This window comes from Bidens hawaiensis, unplaced genomic scaffold (genome assembly GCF_021521415.1).
Source record: "Bidens hawaiensis isolate Kalapana, Puna unplaced genomic scaffold, B.hawaiensis_p1.1 tig00087746_1, whole genome shotgun sequence".
NCBI lineage: Eukaryota > Viridiplantae > Streptophyta > Magnoliopsida > Asterales > Asteraceae > Bidens > Bidens hawaiensis.
This window is the reverse complement of record NW_027506801.1, coordinates 1-21,981: the sequence shown is the minus strand read 5'-3', so window position 1 is coordinate 21,981 and position 21,981 is coordinate 1. Positions and strand designations below refer to the sequence as shown.

Below are 21,981 nucleotides of genomic sequence, written 5' to 3'. Positions count from 1 at the left end.
TTGTCTGCCGCCATGGTACTCCTTTGAGCATCATATCCGATCGTGATGGCCGTTTTATATCCCGCTTTTGGAAATCTCTCCAATCTGCGCTAGGAACTCGCTTGGACATGAGTACGGCATATCATCCTCAGACTGACGGACAGTCTGAGCGAACTATTCAAACTCTTGAGGATATGCTCCGATCTTGTGTTCTTGATTTTGGAGGTAATTGGGATTCACACCTGCCTTTGATTGAGTTCTCTTATAATAACAGCTATCATTCCAGTATCGGTATGGCCCCATTTGAAGCACTTTACGGTCGTAAGTGCCGCTCCCCGATCTGTTGGAGCGAAGTGGGTGAAACTCAAATCACAGGACCCGAACTAGTTCAAGAGACAACCGATAAAATCGCCAATATCCGTGATCATCTGCTGACTGCCAGAAGCCGACAGAAGAGTTACGCAGATCGTAGGCGGAAGCCTCTCGAATTTCAAGTTGGTGATCTTGTTCTCCTCAAAGTGTCGCCCTGGAAGGGTGTTGTCCGTTTTGGGAAGAAAGGTAAGCTTGCTCCTCGATATGTTGGACCATTTAAGATTCTCGCGCGTGTAGGGAAAGTTGCCTACAGACTTGACCTGCCGCCCGCGCTCAGTAATGTGCATCCAACGTTCCATGTATCCAATCTCAAGAAGTGTTTAGCCGACGAGAACCTTCACATTCCACTTGATGAAGTTCAAATTGATGAAACTATGCATTTCGTTGAGAAGCCTGTTGAGATTATGGATCGCGAGGTTAAGCAAACCAAGCGCAGTCGCATCCCTATCGTGAAAGTTCGCTGGGAGTCCAAGCGCGGAGCCGAGTTTACATGGGAAAGGGAAGATCAGATGAAGATCAAGTACCCGCACCTGTTCTCTGCGCAACCTACTTCGAGATAAATTTCGGGACGAAATTTCTTAAGTAGGGGAGACTGTGACATCTGCCCCGATCCGACCCGACCCAGGTACCCGTTTCTCTGACCCGATCTCTTTCTTTTATGATTTAATATTTATTTATACTTATATTTTACTTTTAATAATAATAATATATTTTCCTTCCCGCTCTTTCTTTCCGCCGTCCCGTCCCTCTTCTCTCTTTCCGCCTTCTTTTCCCTCTTGTCGCCGTCCCGCCCTTAAGCCTTGTTTCCCTCTTTTTCTTCTAACTCTTTGCGTGTCCTTTGTTCCTTCCCGCCTAAGGTTGTCTGCGCAGCTCCACGCGCCAGACTCCTTTCAAGGAAGCCTGCGTGAAGACCATCTGTTCCAGCGATACGCGAGACGAACTCTTCTCGCAGCGCGCTAAGAATATTCTTCTCGCAGCGCGCGAAGAACGGTAGTTCTTCCCGCGACGCGCTAAGGATTTGTAGTTCTTCTCGCAGCGCGCTAAGAATCGTAGTTCATCCCTCGAGGCGCGAAGAATTATAGTTCTTCCCGCGGCGCGCTAGGAATTTTAGTTCCTCCCGCGGCGCGCTAAGAAATGTGATTCTTCCCGCGGGCGCGCTAAGAAATGTGATTCTTCCCGCGGCGCGCCTTAGCCTTCTCGCGCTAAACCCTTTGAGTTTTCTTCTGTTGAATCTAGCCGTTTGCTTTTGTGTTGTCTTATCTCCTGTGTTGTTGACCTGACCTATCTTATGTCTGAAAAGTTACTTTCGGCGCAGCATGCACACCAACCCCATTGGTTGGCAGAAAAAGTGACTGACATTATCTTTTGAGATCTGCTTTTTCCATGCTTGACCAGTACCTTTATCTGACCCTCCCATGCCTTTTTACTGTTCCCTGTCAGCCTTTTTCTCTTTTTCCCTGCTGCCATATCTTTTGATATCTTTTACTTTCTGAACTTGCTTTTGATATCTTTTGTTATCTTTTGTTTTGTCTTGTTCTGTTTGTCTTGGAATCTTTTCCCCTTTTTCTGGATTCATGTCTCCTAGGGTTTCCCTATAAATAATAGTATTATTTTTCCTAACACATCACACACCAACACTTAATTTAAACTCCTCCTTGCTCTCTCTGCCGTCTTCCTCTCTGCCTCCGTCTTCCTCCCTGTTCTGCCCTGCTTTTCCGGTAATATATAATATATATATTAATTTACTTATTTTTGTTAACTTATAATCAAGACTTAAAAACAAATCATTAAAACAATAATCTTATTTATAGGTTAACTTGTGCTTGTTTAAAAGTTGGTTCTTGCTTTATCTTACACCGCATCATTATCAAGTGAGTAATCTCGTACCTAATCCCTTTTTATTTTTAATGTTTTGGGATGTTCATGTGTTCGTACAAACTTAGAGTCTTAAACTTGTTTATGAACTTTAGTCGCGCAGTATCCCATGTGTTGAGGACGTTTACTTGGCTGTTTATTTGTATGTGTGTATCATTAACCGCTTTGTTCGGCCTATTCCGAAGTTTTCATGGATCCATTAGATGAACACGGGAGACCTATCGTTTACGGTTTTCTTTGTTTACACTTGCACAGATGTTTTCTCGTTTTTGTGCTCATTTGGGAGCACGGATTGAACTATGAACTATGAGCTATGATCTATTTAGGCTTGATCACAATCTGATTGCACCCTTGTTAAACACCAGACATACACGTGTTGCGCGCAGATTTATTGTTATCTATTATTATCTATTAAACTTGATTTCTCACCAACACGCAAGTGTTTGACGTTTATTTTAACACATGTTCAGGTTTGCTGTAGCTACATTTGGAGCTTGTGGACACGTAGGACGTTTTTACTTTTGGACCTAGATTAAAATGTATCAAGACAAGTTATTGTTGTTCGAATATTTTGCCTTATAATATATTGATTTATGATGATTTATGTTATCTTGTTTACTTTGCGCGTGCGCGAATGAATGTATTTATTAAATATTGACACCCAATAGTGTCACGAGTAATGAAACAATATGTGGCGCCCCGATGTATAATCCGCCTTTGGTCGGGGTGTTACACACACGCCTGAAAAAGCGTCTGGAATGACCATGTACTGTCACGTCACCATAACTTCCTGCACGTCCTGACACAGTCAGAAGAAACCGTCGCACGACGTTTCAGAGGTTTGGACTGTTCTTATCCTTTCACCAACTCTTCGAATTTCAAAATTCAAAAAGATTCAAAAGTAAGCGGGAAAATACCCCTTACCTTGGCAATCAAGTAACCATAAGACGGGTGCGGGTACAGTGTTAAGGCAAAACCCTTCACATACCTAGCACCCGCAGGGAATTGAAGCCAAGAATACCTTGGCAACCAAGTAACCATAAGACGGATGCGGGTACAGTGTTAAGACAAAACCCTTCACATACCTAGCACCCGCAGGGAATTGAAGCCAAGAATACCTCGGCAACCAAGTAACTATAAGACGGGTGCGGGTACAGTGTTAAGGCAAAACCCTTCACATACCTAGCACCCGCAGGGAATTGACGCCAGGAATACCTTGGAAGTAAAGTAACCATAAGACGAGCGCGGGTACAGTGTTAATATAAAACCCTTCACATACCTAGCGCTCCGCAGGGAATTGAAACCAAGAAGGATCTTCTGGGCAATGCTTGCGGAAACGGAAATAACATCCCCGCATAGCGGGAACGTTGAGAACTACATTGTTTGAAGCTCCAGGATGGAATTGGTGGTTTTAACATAATTGATCACTTTGAACAACCAAAACCTCATGGAGAATCCACACAAGTGGGACTCAACGCTCCTGACTTGCGAGGAGGTTACAGACCTACCCGCATCATACCCAAAGATCAAGCAGGAAAGTCGGGAATTTCTGCAAGTGACAAGGACTTCCGCGGGAAGAATCCCCAAGGAAAACCTTAAAACTAAACCCTTTTCAAAACCCTTTGCTTAAGTCCAAAAGTTCACCTCACTTTATTAAACACTCATGAGAAGAACATTGGACTGGGGGGACTTGAAGAGGTAGGTCCCAGCAGAGCCCAGTTGGACCCGCAAGACTCACCTTGAAGAAGGACGTCTGCGCAGAAACCAACTGGATCCGCAGGAGCCATCATGCTCAGAGACGTGACGTCCTTATGCGCAGTACGCAAGCTGTTCCCGCAGGAAATGCCTCCCAATGGTGAAGGACTCTGCCTGTTCCCGCAGCTGCGGATACAAGCCATCAGGGAAGGCCACCCGCGCAGCTAGGCTACACGTACAAGGCACTTAGCTCTCAATCACTCAGTGTCACCTGAAGGAATGAGCAAAGCCGGGAACAATCCCGCACAAAGGTGGGAGGGGGAATACTCCCGCCCAAATAAACCAGTCCATACGATACGGGAAGATCTTCTGTACTGTACCTGACGAGGTATGGGCAAAAGATCTGACTAAAGATACGACAGCTCATTGACAGCAGTATGGCGAGCAACATGCTCCTATACTGTATGTCACTATTAGCCGCTGCCTACTCACCAACTCCTGTCATACCACGTGCATAGCCGGCAGTTGGTGAAAAAGGAATAGTACACAGCAGGCCTGGTCACTATCAGCCGCTGCCTATCCACCAACTACCAGCAGGGCACGTGCGTAGGCCACAGTTGGTAGAACAGGAATACTATTCAGCCGGCCACACCTCCTTGGAAACCTACCTTCGGCTATAAATACCACAAATGGTATGATCTTATCACATTATCATCATATTATACCTGATATCTGCTCTAGCAATCTCTTAATATACATTTATATTTAAAGAGCAATCTAGTCTGATTCTCACGCCGGAGGATGGTCACAAGGAGGAACCCCCCCTTCTCAGTGACAAGCTCACGGTGTCTGTTTTGCAGGTTATCAGAAGAACCATCTTTGCCGGGTCTAACCCCTCGTGGGAAACATCTATCTAACCCCCAGGTTACCCGTAATCTGCCCGGGGTCCGGTTATTGTTTCTTCAATCAGAGATAGGTATAAACGTACATTACATTTATGATTTATACGATTTTCTTTCAATTTTTAAATCTTTTAAAATTTGTAAAAATGGATAGTTAATTTTGTTTTGTGTGGTCTTGTAAAATGTGAATATGTTATTTGTATACAGGTAATTCAATCATACGTGATTGTGTATGAGTGCACTCAGGGCCGGCTTAACGTGTTCGGAGGCATAAAATTAACTAAAATGTTGAGGCCTTTTTTTTATTGTGTATAGCTATAAAGAGTATCCACGAATTATAGAATATGGATGATATGCAATGATAATGGGTACGTGATGTTCCTCCTAAACTTGTGGCTAATAACTGAGTTATTAATTCTAAAAAACGACTTTCGAAAACCTATATTTTAGATTTAGGCCCTATAAAACTAGAGGCTCCAAGCCTTCGTCTTATTTGACTTACCCAAGAGACTGCCCTGAGTGCACTATTTATAATGTATAAATATGAATATATGAGTTGAAATAGTTGTTGACCAGTTGTTTAATTGATATCACTTATCAGTATAGCTAATCTAAAAAATTATTTTAATATAATGAGATATATTAGTGACGTAGAGAAGATGCAAAATGATTAACAAGTGGCAAGAAAGAAGGTTTAAGCATTTGAGCTTTTGTAGTTCAACAGATGGAATAAGTGGAGCCCCAGTCCCACTACCACATACAAAATGGTGGGCCGGGTCAAGTTGGAGTTGGTAAACTACACCATGAACCACATAATAATCATTTTAAGAGGATAAGTGTCGGTGAGAGCACCGTAATGTTGGATTACTAGACTAGCCGTTGTGGGATGTATGGGGGCTTTATAGGAGGTATAAACGAGGAACATTGCCTCGGGGCTGTATAGTGGGGAGGTAAGGGGGTGAGGTTATATATGAAGGACGGTATGCAAGGGCGGATCTATTTCATATTCTGGGGTAGCATTCGTTACCCCCTCAACTTTTCGTCAGTAATGTAAATATTTTTCATGTTTTCGTATTTTGTTACCCCTAAAAAAATATTACGTTACCCTTATTTGTTTAAGGTCCAACCAATTTAAAAGTTCAAATCAAATAAAGCCCAAACAAATTTATAGCCCAAAGCAAATAAAAACAGTTAACCTTTTTTTTTGAGCGAGAAAACATTAAATAGAAACACGCTCAACAAAATCATCATTTTGAGGTTGAAGTTTTTGATACTGTTTTGGATATGCAAATTCAAGGACATGGAAATAGATTGAGTGAAATCTTAACTAGTTTGTTAGAAATATGTCTGGTTTAAATCTATGAGATTCGTTTTCCAAGTTTGATATATCTAAGATAGTGGCATTTTCGGAAATGCATCTGAATGATTTTAGTAACGAAGAAAGGGTGTATTTCGGGTGATCATACGACTTTTGAGTAAGGGTGGAAACCAGAAAACACACCACTTTTCCTTTGGTTTGTCGAATATTGAAGCCAACGTTGGTTTTACCAACTACAATTGTAACCATTGAAATATGTTTTTGTTTTGTTTACATTGTATGAAATTCGGCAAAAAAAAAAATTTAAATGTTATCCCTGAAATTTATGTCTAGATCCGCCACTAACGGTGCGAGGAAGGTGTGATGGAGCCATGGGATGTTTCTCTCTCTCTCTCTCTCTCTCTCTTATACACACACACACACATATATATATGTATGTATAATGGGACGGTAATGATACTTTAAACCACAACGTGGCTTTATTGATGAGGGCTGAAAAGTCCAGTTTCCTTCGTGAAGGTGACGTAAAGGACCGTAAATCACCTCCACAACACATAGTCCAAACTTACTGTGTTTTAAAATATATACTATTTTAGGACTTAGGTATTCATATGTAAGTCAAATGAATCTTTACCATTTACAGAATACCAGAAGCAGTCTCTCTAGTCCTATGGGGTAGGGGTAAGATTGTCTACATCTTACTCTCAAACCCTATCATAACTTTGCTATCGGTGGGATATACTGAGTACGATGATGATACAAATTTGAAAAGCAAACAAACTACAAGTCACAGTTGGAATAAATAAAAGAACAAAAGAGAATAAAGTTGGAAACACTATTAAAGTAGATACTAGATAGGTAACTACGGCTATAAATGAATACAAACTGAACCGAACAAAAATGAAACCTTGTTTAAATTCATTCGTTAGGCATTTATTGGAGACAAGGACGATTCAAGAAGACATAAATGAACTGAAATTGTTCGTGTTCGTTTATTAAGTTCATAATCAAACACAACGAACATGTATTAATTTGAAAAATAAAACTCAACATTCTTATAGCCAAGCATTTGATATAATCACCTTATATATATATATATATATATATATATATATATATCAAGTTAGATACTTGACATTAGACGTGCATAAAAAAACCGGTTCCGGAACCTAACTGGTGGAACCGAACCGGAACCGGTTCCAGTTCCTACCCGGTTGGCCCAATACCCGGTTTGGGTATTTTTGTACCCGAAAATCGTACCCGGTTCTCCTATTTGTATGTCCCCATCGGTTCCAACCCGGTTCCTACCCGGTTCCTAATTGTAACCGGTTCGGTTTCTACTCGAAAAAACCGGTTCCGGCGGGTTTTTTATGAAAAGTCAAACACAGGTCAAACTAGCCGTTGGAACCGGTTTTTGAGACACAAAATAGCCGTTGTAACCGGTTCCAACGGTAATATAGCAGGTGGAACCGGTTTTTGAGACAAATAATAGCCGTTGGAACCGGTTCCAACGGTAATATAGCCGTTGGAACCGGTTCTTGTAGCCCAAAAACTCATGATTAATTTTTTGTTACTTTTTTAATAACGACGAACATTTTATTTATTTAAACAATAACTATTACAAACATTATTAAAACATAAACGATACTAAACATAACAACTAAAACTTAAAAAACAAAGTCCGTTGTTTTAATTCGGGAATACTTATTTTTGGGTTGTAGAGCCGGACGATTCTCCCACTTCCGCTTTTTTAGCATCCAAACTTCATTTCTCTCGACAATACTTATTCATATGTTTTCGTAATGTCGAGTTGGACCCTGCTTTAAGAAACTTCGAGCAATATTTGCAACGTGCCATCTCATGTGAGTCGGTCATTAGACACAAATCGTAATGAACCCAAACATCGGGGCATCTTGTTGTTTCGATCACCATAACGTCGTCATTAGTTGCCATTTGTTGTCGGTTTAAGCTTAATTGTGTTTTGGAGTGTGTTTTATAGTTTTGGAAGTGGTTTAACAAGTACACACTCATACATTGATATTTATAAAATGAAAATTAGCTAAATATAGTAATAAAACCGGTTCCAACGGTCAAAAATGGCTATATAGCCGTTGGAACCGGTTTCTAACGGCTATAATGTTTGAATTTAAAAAAAAACCGGTGGAACCGGTTTTTACGTAATAACCGGTCCCGGTTCCAACCCTACCCGGTTCCTAAAAGTTTGCATTTCTGGGCATCGGTTCGGTTCGGGTCGGGAACCGAACCGGTTCCTGACTGAAACCGGTGTCATTTTCTACCCGGTGTGAAAAAAACCGGTTCCGAACCGGTTCGGGTTTTCAAGGTGAACCCGATTTGTGCACGTCTACTTGACATAATTATCTCAAAACGCTTGATATAATTTACTAAAAAAACACAAATTATGAAAAAAAGCCTTTATTTACCTAACATAGACAAAGAACATGAACAAACTTAAACGAACCTATTACTAAACGTTCACAAGCACAATTAAAAGAACACTACCTCTAGTCATGTTTGTTCATTTAGATAATCAAACGAAATTCCTTTTTCATGTTCGTTCATTTATTACACGATTAAACATAAACAAACTTCCCGCAAAACTGTTCACGAATAGTTCTCTGAATGTTCATCTAATTTACGACCCTATATGTAACCATGATCAGCATATCTCATGGCTATGGATTCATATGCAAAGCTTTTCGTTAACAAAGGAATCCATGAGTTTGACACATAACCAATTACCAGTAGGGAGTTAAAAATGCAAAACTAAAGAACATCATCATCATCATCATCATCATCATCGTACTCGGTATATCCCACCAATAGCAAAGCTATGGTAGGGTCTGAGGAGGGTAAGATGTAGACAGCCTTACCTCTACCCTATAAGGATAGAGAGGCTGCTTTCGGTGAGACCCCCGGCTCGATAGTAGTTTTGCATCAAGCCTTGGACATAAGACACATAGCACTCAATCATCGGGACACCAGCTGATCGGTGCATGTACCCTTGTCTTTCGGCTATCAACGCCACTACATGATGCCTGATTAATGTCCGTCACTTTTAACGTTATTTTCACGAGATTAGTAAAATAACGTCAAAATTAGTGCAATTTCACTTTTGCCCACCCGAGGGTTCACACATATGCTGATCATTAGTGCAATACTAAAGAACATAAGGCTTAAACCAGCAACTTAACATAGAAATCATTAGCAATATAGTTCATGTCCAACACTCCAACGTCACAAGTCACGATAATTATAACCGTTATTCATACAAGTGAAACCGCACATCATAAACTCCCGACCCCTTGTCGAGGCTTGAACGAAACGAACCAAGTCAAGATTTTTATTTTTACTTTGATAATGCAATGAAAAAATAACAAGATACACAACCACCACATTAGTTAAAAAAAAACATGTGGGGAGTAAAAAACACTTCACCTGTTGCATAAAACGCGCGTTGGTTTGATTCGAATAACCACAAGGTATATCAAAACAAACCATGCAGCCATTCTTGATCAAACCAACAACCGCGTCGGTTAATAACACATTACCACGGTCCATGGAGGCATGGACCACATGAACCGGCCCTACCGACCAGTAGCCACCAGGAACTTCTTCTTGGTCACCGGCTCTTCATGCAATGCTACAACATCATTCATCTTTTCAAGCAACTCCTCAAGAGTGTTCACGCCAAATCGTTTATAATCCAGTGGCCGCCTGTACCGTTGCAGATAAATCGCCTCGAAACAACTCAAGAAGACCCTACAAGAATAACTCACTAGTATATCCTGCAACTCATACCTGAACTGCTTAAAGTTTTCATTCAGTTCTTCAATAATTACCTTTCCGTCTTCCGAGAATTCATCCGAAGATACTTCACGAACGCTCTTTCCTTTCCTACATTGCTCAATTACACCGTCCGTTGAGCATTTCTTGAGTAATACAAACTTATTCGGACCCTTGCCTTCGACTGAGATCACGTCACCAAATTTTGTCAAAAGCTTTATGAGTTTTGAACTCCCGTAATCCGAAGCACAAAGAAATCGTCCGAAACTTTTTTGATGTTCAAGAGGAAGACGCTGGAGCGGTAAACGTCCGTTGGAAGCTTCTAGAAGACTCACGAGTCGATCCTTTAAAGCAGTCAAATCTCCGGGCTGTACGCACGTCGAATCGATTTCAGACGATGACTGCGATGTCATTGTCATCGACGCCCCTCGATATACGATCGTTTCTTCTTCGTTTCTCGCATCCGAGTTTTCAATATTATGAGCCCGCGACAGTGGCATGGGCACGAACCCTTCTCCGCGGACCAAGGTTGACCAGTCCCAAACGTAACTACCCGCGTTACTCAAAGCGGATGACACACCGACACCAGATGGGACCACGAGAATGACGGTGTACCCGCGTTGACCGAGAACATGAAGCGCGGGAGAAAAGTCAACATCACCCGAGATTAACATAATGGAAGACGGTGGAGGGTTATCGAGGGCGAATAAAAACATGTCGACTAATATTGCTTTGTCGGCTGCGTCTTTTCTTCCGTTCGGTACGTCTATGAGCTTGACACCTGTCCTCTGACAGCCTTCTCTTAACCGCCTAGAAAACCCGTTAAAGTCTCCATACGCCATACGCAGAGAACATGTTAACAGCTCCGTTTATCACCGGGTGGACCCGTAAGGCCATTCGGACATTACCGGCTGCGTCTTCGGGGCGCACGTCGTTTGGAACAGGACAGTTTTCCATGTCCCAAAGTATAGCAATTGGACCATTTGATTTGTTGTGAGTTTCTTGAGGTGAGTTTGTGGTTTTTGTTAATGTATACGGTTGTTGTTCCGTTAATCCTGAAGGTAATAATAGCTGCGGTGTTGTTCCGTTCGCCATTAGTAGCTTGAAAAAAATTTAAAGATTCCTGTAAAAAGACAATTACATAAAATAAATGCAAATGCATATAAAACAATTACATTAACATTTTAATTATATAGAATTTTATGCAAATTTCTCTTTTAAGTTATAAATTTTGATAGGAAATACCGAACCGATTTAATGGTGTAATTAATGACACAAAACGCATATTAAAAATACTAAATAAAAAATAAATGGTCTAAATAGGTCAAAGTGCAAACACCCTCAATTGACCCGAACACAATCCGTCCAGCCATACAGGCTCGCAGATTCAACCCAAAACTGACCCGGGCCTGTTTACCAAACGAAAAACACACACAAACGATTATTGAATAACTCTCAATTATAATAGAGAAAATATAACTAAAAAACCCTATTACACATAATTCGTGTCTCTTTTGATAAACCGTAACTGGGTTGCTTCTCAATGTTTATATAGACTAACCCTAACTCGCTAGCCATGACATTTCCAATTTTAATTACAATGCATTTAAGAAACATATAATTACCGGCTTGTCAATATTGGTCCCTCAAATTCACGACTTGTGAGCTGGAGACCAAAATTACGCGAATTTGTGTCGTGTAAGAAACTCAAACCCCAAATCGGAACAAAACCGATTCCAAAACCCAAATCCTTAAAAGTGAATAATAAGCAAGATTCACAATATCATATTGTTCTAGCAAGTAGCAAAGATGCCCTAAGCCCCTAACATATTATTTTAACCTTAAATGAATCAAAAACAATCTTTTAAAGTTGTTCAAATTACACAATTAACAAATCAGAAGATAACCCAATACATCAAATTAAGACCATAAACACCAAATACAATAAATCAGCTGATATAACCTAAAATCTTGATGCATAAAGTATATAAATTTAACATCGATTAGTTATATATATTATACCTGAAGAAAGTGAGAATTGAAGAAGAACCCAGGTGGTAAATTATCTGTGTGTAGCGTTTACTTTAATCCGATGATGAAGAAGTAGTTTCGACGAAACGGTACTAAATTTTATTTGTTGTATTGTAGGGGTTATATTTGGGTGTATTTCACCGACACTGTAGGATTTATTTATATCCGCAGACAAGAGTTATAAAACTTTAACTTTTAACAAAAATAGTGATTTAGGGTTTCATAAAATAATTATTTATTTATTTATTTATTTATTTATTTATTTATCAAGATTACTTTTTAAAAAAGGGTCTCTCTCTCAATTTCTATATATGAATTGGTAAGACTAGAATTCTTAACCATTTAAAAATAACATATTGCTATATTATTTTTATTACGTAAATGAAGGGTTAATACTAACATGTTGATAGTACAACCGAGTACACATATTCTTACGCAAAAATAGTGATTTAGGCTTTTATTTCACTAATCGTTTCATGGATGTTGATCGGCTTCCTTTAAAATGCCACCGAGTTTCTAGCATTCTGAATACTTCAAATCGTTACGAGGCAAATTGCATGGAAACATTGCTTTTTGGGTAGGAAATGACGAGTGATTATATAGTACCAACAAATCTCGGGTTCGAGTTGTTGAATCTAGTAAAATTCTACATGATAAAGAGATTCTTAATTATAGCACTCTAAAAAGGAAGGTAAGGAACTAGGAGGATACTAGATTTTGGGTGGTAGTGTGGCCAGGGGATGTCAAGCGATAAGTTCCCGTTATTAGTTTGGTTGGATACGGATCAAAGATGTTTTATTGTGAATAAACGAGGGCAGGACGGTTGGGTATGGTCGCGGCGGGGACTGATTAGGGGAGTAATAGAAAAAGAACAATTTTATCTTTTAATGGCGATTATTTCTCTGCTCGAGTTCAATAATAATTGAGATTCGTGGGTGTGGGATTTTGATGTGGATGATGAGTTTTTTGTGAAGCATATCATGAAGAACATTGCTTGTATGTGTTTATCGGACTGGGGCGAATCAATTCGTTGGAATAGGCTGGTTTATGTTAAGATTAAATATTTTGGGTTTGGAAACTTCTCATAATCGGTTCCCTCTTCGAACTAGTTTAGCAAATAAGGGCATTGATGTGTCCTTCGATTTTGTGCCCCTTTTGTTTGTAGTTGGAGGATAATTTGGATCATCTAATTGGAGAATGTGGGATAACGAGTAGAGTTTGGAATGCAATCTGTAGAAAGTTGACTTACCACTTTTGCAAGTTTTTTTTTCTTCTTTTTTTTTTATGTTTTAGGTATTCTGATCTGGATGGATATACTTTCAGCTACAAGTAATAAAAGGAAATTTATTTATGGTATTATTCTTTCAGCGTGGCGGATTATTCACTTATTTGGCGAACTCATAATGAATCGGTTTTTCTGGACGAAGATAGTAGGAAATATATCATTTCCTTTTTATTATTGCTCGCATGTTTTCTTGGATAAAAAAACAAAGATATAAAATGTAGTGTTAGTTGGACTGAGTGGATAAAAATCTGCTTCTTGTCATGTAACTGCACGTTTTTCTTTTTCTAGCTCTTGCTAGTTCGTAATATATAAAAGTCGTTAAAAATGAAATTATGATGAACTGAATTCGATTATAATAATAGCTTAATGATATACACTTATTGATCTAGTTAATTTGAATTTCCACGTAACCAATTTAGCGACCTTACATGAGGATATTTTCCTCTTCTTCTCAACTTACATCGGTATCATTTGTACTCCATAACTTAAGAACGAGATTTTTGTAGTCACCCTTATCATATATTAACCACAATAAATATGACTCAAATACTCTAGTTATAGCTCACACATTCCTTTCTCTGTTATTTGCTTGCTACTATGCCAATCGATGTCGACTTAATTCAAGCCAAACTAAAAACCGCCTAAAACCAAATTAGTGATATCATTGTGGTTCTTTGCCTCTTACAATCCCATAATTAGATATGAAGCACGATAAGCCATGGTGGCTCCCGGTACAATTTTCCAATCAAGTAGATGGCTTCTAACTTGTTGCGAGCACAAATCCTTTTTTGGGAACTCTTTAGGTAACTAGTCTTCTTCGTCATGTATATATTACTAGTTTGTGGCCCGTGTATTACACGAGTAATTGATAAAAAAATTTAAACTTTAACCATTAAGTGAAAAACAGTCAACAACATAATCATATATTGTTAGTACAATTACAATTTACATTAAAGTTACAAAAATTAAGATTACACTAATATGTTACAAATAAGTAAAATTTTCCTTGTATACTACATTTGTGATTGTATTGGTCGGTATACATTGTTTATCAAACATCAAAATATTTAGTACATGTCTGCTTGTAACTCTTAATAAGGTAGCATATAGCTTTGCTTATAACTATTCTGTGTGACAAGTAAGGTTCTTCAAGTACATAATAACCCTAGATAAAGATAAATAGTAATATATCCATGAAACAAATATCTCTATCTCTATATATAATAAAAGAAAACAGGTTCTGACACGTGTCATCCCCACATTCATTTGGGACACGTGTCAGCCCCACCTTTAATTTGCTATTGTGTTCAAAACATAGGAGGCCACGTCTATCATTTGTAAACGTCTCTTTCTACCTCAAAACCCTACAAAAAGCTGACTGCATATGTTTCTCTTCTCATATTCAAAATTCAAATTTGAAACACAGATCTATATTCTCTCCATCGAAGACCCTCTACGCTCAGGTTACCATCTTTAATTCATCTTCTTCTAGGGTTTCATATTTCTCTTTTGATTTTAGGTTTTTGTCAGTTAGGGCTTTTCTTAATTCGGTTATTATGATTCCTTTTTTCAATTTCATCCGTCAATTATTGCTTTTCTTTTTTGTTGTAACATCTTTTTTAGAAACTGGAGTTTTTATGTTGTGCTTTTATGGTTGTTTTTTCATTTTAGCAAGATAATATATTAATTTTTTAGTTACCGACTCATCACTCTCTCTTGATATCATCGTTGCCATCTCTATCTTTCTTAGTTTCTTATAGATCTGGTTGGAGGTTTCCGGCGGCGGTGTATTGTGGGGGGGGGGGGGGCGGGGTTGCCTATGCTTTCGTCTGTTATGGCTTCGATTCGTCTGTTTTCGGGTTCCATTTTTTAACCCAGGCAGTGGCGATGCTGTGACTGTTGCCGGGTTTCGTTTTGGAACCCTAGACGACAGCTGCGGGCCGGCCATTTTTGGTTATTATATTAATTGTTTTCTCAGGCCTTTGCATCGGTTTTCTTTAATTTGCTCGCTGGTGAGTAATCTTTGTTTTCTTTTTTGCTTCTTTTGATTATTGGTCTTTGGATTTGCACAACGATTAAAGCAACGTTAAAACTCTTTGTATATCTATTAGGGGTGTTCAAAAAATCCGAAACCGAATCCGAAATATCCGAAAATCCGTATCCGAATTATCCGAAATTTTGGATATCCGAATTTTCGGATATCCGAAAACGGGATAATCCGAGTTTTCGGATTCGGATTCGGATGTTGATTTCTAAAAATTTCGGATAATCGATTATCCGATATCCGATAACTAAAAAAATAATTAAAAATAATTAATATATACTATAAGTTATAACTTAATATTAGGTTTCCCTTATGTTATAAATTCTCCATTTTCCACATTGCTGCCTCCCATAGCCTGCCGAAACACTACTTTTGGAATTTATCTTAAAATTTGTTTTGGATGTTTTTGGTTGTTTGAATTGTTTACGTTTAAATTTATCCATGAACTTCTTGAATGTTTTTTGTCTCAATGTTGGAAACTTAGATCATCGAACATGGGTTTAAGTTTTAATATATGCGGAAACGAATTCTTGTTTTTTTTTTCTAATTCGGATTATCCGTTTCAATAACCGAATCCGTATCCGAAATTTTGGATATCCGAAAATTGGATATCCGAAATTTCGGATACGGATTTGGATATCAATATTCACTATCCGAACTTTTCGGATATCCAGTTTTCGAATATCTGAAAACCGGATAATCCGGTCTTGAACACCCCTAATATCTATAGTAAACTATGGTGGGCCAATTTCTTTTAAAACTGAGTTTCACTACGGTGGATGTATTTAAATGAATCATATGAGTATTATCCTCTATTTTGATTCATAGTTTACAAACTAATTTTACATATTTTGTAATCAAAGAAGGTACCAGCGATGGAGAGGAGGAGCAGGCCCCATTGATATCAGAGGAACAAGGCGATTATGTCAAGTAAGTTACTGTTGTATATTTCTTAATTTTTAAGATTCATGTTTAGGTTTTTTTTTATCTTTGTGCCTAATTTTCTAGAAAAATTCAAACTTTATGGTTTTATGTATATGCTTGCACATTTGTGATGATTTGCTTATTTTCTCATGTCTTTGTGTTTAGGTATACTAGATTGAATGTACTCTCTTTGTCTTTGTGTTTTAATCGATTGTTGATAGGTTTGTTTATACTTGTGTTGACGTAACATTCTTAAATAGTTGAATGGTTTTTAATTAAGGTTGTTGAAGAAACTTTTCAACAGTTGAAACTTGAAACTAACTTTTTTTGGTTTATTGATGTATCAGGGCAGACACAATGTGTTTTCTTCAATTGCTTCTCATTTGATTATGCTCTTCAAGGTGCTTGTATGCTTTTTTGCTTGACCTGTGTTTATACTCTATAGTCTATACAAAAACAAATGGTGTGTGAAATACATGCGTTCATGGCATCTCTCTAGCATTTTGATTACCTTGAATATCTATTTCCTACTAAAACTGTTTTCTTTACTAAAACTGTTTTCTTTAATATATTATTTTGCTTTGTTTTTTATTCATGATAATGACATATTTTTGGTTAACTAACTCTTGGCTTTTCATAATTCTGTAGGAACAAGAACAGAACTGGTCGCCAATGCTGCTGAAGGAGATATAGAAGATGTTAATCGTGCAGCCCAAAACATTCGATTTCGGCCCATGACCTAGAATGGCCCATTAAGTAACTCTCTGGCTATTCTTTCTATTAAATGTTTTTTTTCTTTTTCTTTTTTTGAATCATTTTGTTCCTTTTTTTATGTTAACAGGAATGATCTAGAATATTGTTGAGATTTTCTGATTTGGGTATGCTAATGAAATAGAAGCTCATGAAGTTTGGGACAATGGGAAACCATATATGGACATAATTCTAAGATGCGTGGACTTAAACTTCATATTGTGGATTATGCAAACAGCAAAGAATCTACATCTATATTGTTGTCCACACCAAGAATAGAGATACAGGTTCTTTCTGTTGTGGTTTTCATTCATGTACAGTCATGCATTGGAAGTGTTATCTTCTTAGTTTGCAATTAAATAGTGTTATGTATTGTTGAGTTCTTTAGAATCCAATATTTTAAAAATATACTAAGTCTTCTTTTTTTTTTTTTTTTTTTTATGAATTTTATGATATGTTATATGGTAAATATCTTTTTAGGACCTGCAGTGTTTAGAAACCTCAACTGCAAGATATTTCTGGCATTTATGGTTATATTTTTGCATGGTATATTTAATAGTGACAATGTGCAAGCTGGGAACTTTTATTTCGAATCACTGGATATAGTAAAGTCTTTAGTTTGACTTTCTGGAAGTCAAATTATGCAGATTTGTTTTAGTCAAATATGAACTATTTCGGTCTGATACCAGTCCGAAAATTATGTGCTTAACTATTTCACTCTAATGCGCCATGTCATTTTGTATTATTATGTGCTTTCAGTTTGTTAACCTATAAGAAACATGATTTTAGAGTGATCTTATTTATATCATACATATTTTGATGTGAACATTGTGAAGCTCAAAGCTTCATAATTTAAAGTTGATTAGATAATTCAAAACTCCAACATTCGATTTGTCATATGTATACATGTAAATATGAACAAGTCAGATTTACCATAGAAATTTGCCTAATTTGACCTTAAGAAAGCTAGATCCTTCAAGCTGAAAACTAACTTTTACTTCTTTTCTTGATGACTCAGGTGATATCACGCACGACGATAACTGCATTTACAACTCACTATCCAGTCAATGATAGGAGGTGGCGGCGGCGGGGTTGGAGTAAGTGTGGAGAAGACTATTATTGTGAAGAAACAAGGCAATTTTGTGACAAAAATAGAAGATTAAGAAATCAAGAAGTGAAATCGTTGGAGAAAATTTTTGAAGACGATTAACAAATATTGTTTTTCTTTAGAATTTTAAAAAAGAGTATTTATGACATTACAACATTCAGCAACCCGTCCACCGGACGGGTATAAAACTAGTATATAATGTATATTCATACACATAAAATATCATAATTTTTAATCAATTAATATGATGTCATTTGAGATCATCTGCTCATGTTTATCCAAAAATCATGATTATTCCAAAAACTAGATTACCTGAACTTTGTGAGATAATCATTTTTAGGAATCTTTATATTTGAAATTGATTAATCATGATAAAATTGTTGTCATTAATATTACGTGTATGACAAATTTTAATTTGATATTATATCTTAAAATTAACAATTGTATAATCAAGGAACATTTAAAATCGAAAATTAAAATATAACAAAATGATTTGTTTCATTTCATACGAATGTAGTTGTCAGAAAAATGACAAAGCCATACTAACCTTAAAGCATGTTCAAATAATAGTGATTATTCTAAGTTAGGAGAATATTAGAAAATTTAAAGTTGAATTAAGTGAAAATAGTGATTCTTATTTATAATACTTGAAAGTATTGGATTAAGAATGTTTAATTTTTGAATACTAATCCCGTGTTATTAGTTAATATTATGGAAAGTTGTTAGAATATTTAACTAATCGATATATATATATATATATATATATATATATATATAGAAAAAAAGAAGAAACAAAGATTTCGAATTATATGAAAGCATGGTAAATGACTTTTAACCGGATTAACTATTTTTTAAATAGTTAACGCGAATGTTGAATGTCTTTGAAATATAATGAGAAGCATGATTAGTTACAAATAATTAAGATGTGAATCTTAATTTCTATTAGGTTACATTATAATTAAGATGTGAATCTTAATGAATTTTTATAAATTTTAATAATAAATGTTATAACTGTAATTCTTTTTTTAAAAAACAATTTGTGTATAACTTTATTATTTTGAATGTAAAACATAATAAACACTTTAATTTTTTACTGGCCAACCTGTAAAACTAATATAATCCCATTTCATTGTATTTGTATAAAAATAAAATTAATAAGTTAATATAATATTGAAATTATATAAATAATTGATGAAAATGATATTCTATGTTTCAAGATCCTAAATGATTTTTGGAAAACGAAAATAGTGGAATGAGATTGAAACAATTTTTTTGGTTTAAACGTTTTTAATGCTTTTAGTTAAGTAATTTGTCTTATAGACATATTAAATTAAATATATAAAAGAAGTATTAATTAAGCCATGAAATATATATTTTTGAAGCATTTCGGTTTGAGTTATGGAAGAAAATATTGAAAACCAAATATTGATATTTTTATTGCTAAAATCATTTATACTACACAAAAAAGTCATAAATAAATGACAAATTGTTCATATAGTAAACCGTTATACATATGGATTATAATTATAATGCTAAAGATATATATAATAGGTATTCTCCATGTTTTTCGATATTTATACAAAATGTTCGGAGAAAAATAAGAAAATACACTGCATATGAGAAAATTTTAAATTCAAATTTGAAACTAATCTTATGTAAAAAATTATGCACTGCTGCTCGAATCCAGTTTAAAAACAATTTGTAGTTTTCATACAAATCCGAGTCCTTCAACAATGATGCACCTTTATTTTCTTTAATTTGCAATTTCCCGTGACTTTAAAATTTTATTCTAATAGGCTTGCAACTTCAATTTTCATATTTCCTTATTTTCTTATTTCTCAATTAATGTTAATGAATGAATGGGTAAGATTTAAATTTAATAAATATTGAATTCATATATTGAAATGACTTAAAATATAATGACCATATATTGAACTTGGTTGTAAAAATGTGAGGATGGCTAAGAGATTGACAAGTGGCAAAAATGAGTAGTCTTTTATTAGAATAGATAGATTCTTCTATATGACCTTCAACTTTTCCAATCATTTACTAATAGATAACGATTTATTTGAATATTATTTGAATTATAAATTTACGTTGATCTTGTATTTAGTTGGAGATCTATCAATAAAATATGGGATATATTTGTATATATATTCATTGTATTGAGTTGGGAATGATCAATGAAAATTGCACATTCTTTTATGGTATCGAGCCAAAATTCTTCCCAATCCTAGCCGACTCTTCTCAAAGTCGGCCTCCCCTTCCCTTGATGACCATCATCTCGTCGGTCTCCATTCTCTTTCCGATCCCCTCTCATCATTCTCAACCATGGACGGTAAAATTCATCTCGCAATAGCCGTCTCGAATATCAAGGATTTCATCCCGATAATTCTTGACAACGAGAGTTCTCAGTACAACATGTGGTCCGAGCTCTTCCGTATTCATTGCACGGCTTACCTAGTTGACGATCACCTCCAACCCCGCTGCGAAGGATCCTCCTCTACGCCGGCACCCGTTTCAATCGACAAAGACAAATCCACAGCCCCTCCACAACCAGAAGAATCCTGGAAAAGGATCGATGCGATCGTACTCCAGTGGAACTACGGTAAGATTTCGGTCGATCTAATTCAAACGGTCATGAAACAGAATACTACCGCCTACGATACTTGGATCGCCTTGGAAAATTTGTTTCAAGATAATAAAAGCTTGCGAGCTCTACACCTTCAATCCAAAACTCACCAATACTCGTCTCGACTCGTTTAAGGACATGGCTGCGTATTGCCAGGATATTAAGGTTCTACCCGATCAACTTGCAAATGTTGATGTCCCCTCACACAGACACAACTAGTTCTCAAGGTTATCGGTGGCCTCACCGAGCAGTATGCCACCATTGCAGCGATCCTACGCAACACAAATCGTTCCACCCGGATTTCAATTCCGTCCGTTTTAGTTTGTGCCGTGAAGAAACCGAACAAGCCGCCCTAAACCTTCACTCTGCACAGGTGGCTGATCATGCACTCGCCTCGAAATCTGACCCATCACCAGCTGACGGTTCTCCCAACACCAACAAATCTGATCAAGGCCGAAATCGAGGACGGGGTCGCAGACGCGGTCGCGGCAGTTCTGGACGCGAAAGAGGGTCTTTGTTTCCACAACAACCATTCACCTTGTGGTCTCCTTACTAGTGGTGGATCTAGAACCAAATGTCACGGGTAACGTACAATTTCTTTTTATCGTATTTCATACAATGTAACCTAAACAAATATAGAAACACGATGTAAATAAATTTAAACACATGGGCTGCATATTTCTCTCATTCGATTTTTGAAAGCCTGAATCGAGCCATTACAGCCTCTTCTTTTACTTTATCAAGAGTTTCTTTTTCGACCACATAAATTAAAGCATTGTTCAAATACTTATCAACCATTTTATTGCGCAAATCCGTCTTGATAAGCTTCATTTTAGGAAAATATCTTTCAACGGTCCGGTTGCAGCCGGTAAAACCAACGCTAGATTCAATATACGAAAAAACACAGGAAAAATGGCGTGTTTTTCGGTTTCCACCATTACACGAGCAAGGTCACACATTCCACCCAATTTTACAAATTTATCATCTTAATTTAAAGTGTGATAAAATGTCGAGCATCGAGCCTGTTCCTGAAGAAGAAAGTCAATTTATTGCTTATGTAGCTTACCCATTAGACCCTTTTGAAGAAGGTTCTGTACTAACATGTTTACTTCCATTGTAGGTAATGTATTTGGGTTCAAAGCCCTGCGTGCTCTACGTCTGGAAGATTTGCGAATTCCTACTGCGTATGTTAAAACTTTCGACGGTCCGCCTCACGGTATCCAAGTTGAGAGAGATAAATTGAACAAGTATGGTCGTCCCTG

The 21,981-nt window shown here is 37.0% G+C and overlaps 1 pseudogene; it reads right to left on the bottom strand.

The window, feature by feature from the left end:
- Positions 1 to 9,410: 9,410 nt before the first annotated feature.
- LOC143618564 (uncharacterized) lies at positions 9,411 to 11,290 on the bottom strand (annotated as a pseudogene).
- Positions 11,291 to 21,981: the final 10,691 nt, after the last annotated feature.